Source organism: Halyomorpha halys, unplaced genomic scaffold (genome assembly GCF_000696795.3).
Source record: "Halyomorpha halys isolate HHAL.00 unplaced genomic scaffold, Hhal_1.1 Scaffold605.1, whole genome shotgun sequence".
Taxonomy (NCBI): domain Eukaryota; kingdom Metazoa; phylum Arthropoda; class Insecta; order Hemiptera; family Pentatomidae; genus Halyomorpha; species Halyomorpha halys.
Genome location: NW_027110557.1, coordinates 496485 through 501218, shown reverse-complemented (window position 1 = coordinate 501218; position 4734 = coordinate 496485). Strand labels below are relative to the sequence as shown.

Below are 4734 nucleotides of genomic sequence, written 5' to 3'. Positions count from 1 at the left end.
AGAAGAAGGAATAAGATTTAACTCGCTTGAACTGCTGTAACATACTCGCTTTATTGGGTTCAGCATATCTTTATGTATACACTTGATCAGCTGATCTGCTCAGTCAGCTGACATCGAAGTACCAGCTGACTGTAACTCCCCCCCGCCAGATTACGAACAATCCTCGTAAACTTATACTGTACAATATAACATATATAGAAAAAATATGAAAAACTATTTACAATAAAAAAAAAATTTCCATACCAATATACAAAAACTTACAAGTTGATCAAAAGTAAACACTATATACATAAATTAAACTTAAAAATAAAAAAAAAGATTTCTGGTACAATAAAATGAACAACATAAAATAAAAAAAATACAAAAGTCACTAATAAACTGAAACACAGCATTAAAAAATTAAATAAATAACTACATTTCAAGTGGAGGTGTTATGAGAACAGTCCAGTCTCTATATTATCATTGCCGGAAGTTTTAACTGTTCAATATGGACAGTTCTCCTCTTTTTAGGTTCTCGGATACTCTCTATCGTAACTACATTATTCTCCCTAATGATTATCACCCTGAATGGGCCCTCGTATCGCTGTATCTCCTTACCTCTGTTAGAATCCAACTTCCTATATACAATTCTCCCAATTTTGATATCTCCCATCCTTTCTGTGACCTTTAGATTTTCCTGCGCCACCCTCCTGGTTTTTTCCTTTTCGATTCTTCCGCGTGCTTTCTCCCATAACTTTCTTCGAGGAATGTGATTATTCAGTATTTCATCCCCGTCTACTGTCGTGCCCTTATAGTCCCGCTGGTGTCCGTAAAGCCCAAAGAGGATCTCATATGGTGAAAACCCCGTAACTGCATGTATGGAATTATTATAAGCTGCAATCGCCTTAGGCATAGCCATGTCCGGTTCTAGTCCCTGGTTGACCTGATATAATCGAAGATGGTCACTCAACGTCCCATGAAGCCGCTCTATGCCTCCTCTATTCTTGGGGTGTCCTGGAGTGTTGAGATGCCATATTACGTCAAGGTCCTTGATTTCCTTTTGAATCATGGCATTGTCAAATTCTCTGCCAGAATCTGATGAGATGCGCTCCGGAACTCCGTAGAATTGAAACCACGAGAGCTGCCAACACTGCTTCCGAAGACCTGTCCTGCACCTGGTAGGCTATTGCTGCCTTACTGAAGAGGTCATTCATGGTCACCCATTTGTACCCCTTCCATGTAAATGTGTCAATTTGTAAATCTTTCAGCGGTGCATCTGTAGTAGGTGTATTCTCCTGTCTTCCTTTAGGCGGATGTCTGTCGTATTTAGTGCGTAAACAAACCTCGCAGCTTCCTACAATCTCCAATATAGTCTTCCTCATCCCCCATCAAAAGTATCTTCTCTTTAAGGCCTGCATAGTGTCAGGGATTCCACGGTGATTAGTCTTACCCTGATGATACGCTAGAGTGACTTCTCGTTGTTGCTCTTCTTCCAAAAGGGTTTCCACCATTAGTTTGCAACGGATGAATGTCCTGTTCATTCCTATCAATTCATCATGCCATAGCTGCTTGATCTTCTCCCAAACAGTTTCATTCCCAACATATAGGTGATACTTTTCTCCAGGTTTCGAAGCATTATTCAACGCTTTACGGATTTGGTCTTTTTTCGCGCCTGGCTGTGTCCAGATCTTTTTTTTTATTTTACTTCTCCCTGGGCGATCTCCTCCATCACCCTCTTAAGAAACACCGCTCCCAGGGCGTACTCACTCCCATCTGTAGTGATAGTGGATTGCCGGGTGAAGTCTGGGAAAGCAAGCACCGGCTCCTGCTGCAGCTTCTCCATGCACCGCCTGATATTGTCTTCCACAATCGGAGTGATGATCACCTTTCTGCCTTTCTTCAAAAGATTGTTGAGTGGGACAAGGTACTCGGCCATTTCTGGCACAAATCTCCAATAATAATTTAAAGTTCCCAGCAACCTCCGAACTCCCTTCACATCTCTAGGCACTGCCATCTTCTGTATTGCTGCGACTTTATCTGTGTCGGGTTTAACTCCTTCCCTGGAGACCGTGTGGCCCAAAAAATGTATTTGTTCCTGCCCCAATGAAGATTTCTCCCCTGATAATTTGAGCCCAAATTTCCTGATTCTCTGGAATACGCTCTGTAAATGTTGCACATGTTCATCTTTGTTCTTACTGAACACTAGAAGATCATCCATATAAATCTGGAATACTGATTCGTCTATTCCCCTCAAAAACCCCTCCATCAGGCGCTAGAAGGTTATGGGAGCATTTTTGAGGCCAAACGGCATCCTTATAAATTCATAGTGGCCTCTCTTGAATGTGAATGCCATCTTATGTTGATCCTTAGGGTGCATTTTGATGTATTTTGTGTTTTAAACTTTTGAGCTCTTCCCGGATGTAGGAACGTAGGGCCTGCGGGTATCTTCTTTTAGTATGATCTCATGGACTGTCTTCACAGGTTGCCCCAAGCATGTCTCCTTTAAAAGAAATATCTTCTTATTCTTTCCTAAGTCTCTGTCTCAAGTCCTCAGCCTGATTAATTGTTCTGATCCTTGAACCCTTGGTTTTTATTTTTCAATGACAATTGTACATTTTACCCTCAACCTAATTCTCCATTTTCCCATTGTATTATTAACTCGAGCACCCACCTTCCCGAGCAATGTGATACTAAATGCCCAATCTTTCCACAACTATGACACTAACGGTCCTCCCGCCAACTATTGTTTCTGGGTTTAGCTAGGCCTCTTGTATTTTCTTGGTTGCTAGCTCTCTCTTGTCTGCCCTCTCCATGTTCTCTTCTCCTCCTAGGGTTGGGCATATTTCTGGGCCGTTGGTATTCTATCCTGGTCCATCCTGGCTCTTCTACTTCCATTCGGGCCTCCACTTCTCTAGTGCTTGTTTCAATGAGATCTTGAGCAATTTCTGCAAACGAGTGCTCTCTCGGAAATCCTTCCTTCTTCCCTACCTCCTTTGCCAACTGTATCTTTAGTACCATGGATAAGAATTGCATCCGACCCTGTACCTGGATTGTTTCCATTATTTTGCTGAGTTTATCTTGTATTCTGTTATAGCATGCCATGAGTTCCTCGGCTCGTTGCCCACTAGACTGTTTCAGTTTCTTTGTCTCCCTGATCATCTTAAATATGTCCTCTAGTGCCCATCATCCTCCTCTTAATGCCTTCTTTAATCTTTCTGGGATACTTCTCCACGGGTTCTCTTCATCCGCCTGAATCTGATTGAGGATGCTCCTCTTTACTCTGCAAACGACTGCTGCTTTTAAAGCCTCCACATCTTTGCTATCGAATATATTTTTGATAGACTTCACTTCAATTTGGCTTATTAGTCGGTCACCCCCTTTTAAAAAGTGATTTAAATCTCCAGTTTCTCCTTTGAATTTCTCTTAGTCCCACACCGCCTTCCTCAAGTCCTGGACAGTTGCCGTACGGACCTTTATCCATTCTAGCATTGTGACATGAGCTTGCACTAAAGAGACTTCCGCTAGGGGCTGAATTTCTTCCAGAGGTGGGTTCCCTGCAGATAAAGGTTGGTTTTTTTGGTTCCAACCCTCCTAGTTCAGAATTGCTGCTCTCAAGACTCCGTTACTTACTGCCCATATTTTTATAAAATGAAAGGAGATAACAAAATCCTAACAAAAAAAATTTTTCTTGAAAACAAAAGTTACTCCAGTGTCTAAAGTTCCAGCAAAAAAGAGAAGAAGGAATAAGATCTGACACACATGGATTGCTGTAACATATTGGCTTTATTGGGTTCAGTACATCTCTTTATGTACATTCGATCAGTTGATCTTCTCAGTCAGCTGACTCAGACTTTAACTTATATATATTGTAATATTCAAAAATTATTAATATAAAATAAATTGAATTTGTTATTTTTTAATTTAATTTTCTTATCTAAAAGATAGCTTGGGTTCAAATGAAAAGCTTTAATATTTAACAAATAGGAGAATTTTATTTAAATTTTGTAATATAATAGACTCTTAATCTCAGGGCGGGTTTATAGGTAATCAAAAACAGACACTTCACTACTAATAACACTTAAACTTAATTAATATTTCTTTTACAACTGTATTCAATTTTAGGTAGAACAAAAGTAACCAATTTTATTAGAATCTTCTTTGGATGATTTTCTTTGTCTTCTTATTCAACAAATCAACATTTTCTGTGAACAATCTTTCAGCAAACAAACACTAATGAAACAAAACCTTGGTCCTCTAAAAGTTTTTTACTCACAATCCACCGAAGTGTGTTGTTTGGCGATCCAAATAAAGAATCCCTTGTTTTTCTTTGTGGGTGACTCTCCGATGTCTCCTTTTTCAAGATGTCCATCTTGTGCTGGACAAGAGATGATGAGGACCTCCTCATCCAAGAAACATCATTCCCCGCCCGCGCCTAAGCAACGAATGAATGCCAACAACCAAAACCTGTCTCAATGTTCCATGTAAACATAGATTGTCGCACAACAGTTTTGGATTTTTGCAAATGATTTACTTTCTGAATATTATTCTTTATCACTATTTCTTGACTTCTATTTTTTCTTAAATTTACTGTATTTGCAATTATGATGGGAATTTAAAATAGAGTTTTTAAAACATTTGAATTTGCTCAACATGGCCACGATTCAACGAACTTTTTGCTGGACATGTACCGCCATCTTGGCTTTGTTTTGAATTACATATTTATTATAGATGATGAAAATTGGTTAGCTTGCTTTT

The 4734-nt window shown here is 39.5% G+C and overlaps 1 protein-coding gene across 2 annotated transcripts in view; it reads left to right on the top strand.

Annotated features, from left to right (window-relative positions):
- mei-41 (meiotic 41) overlaps positions 1-4734 on the top strand; it is a 74972-nt gene that overhangs the window by 44926 nt on the left and 25312 nt on the right. The window lies entirely within an intron of this gene.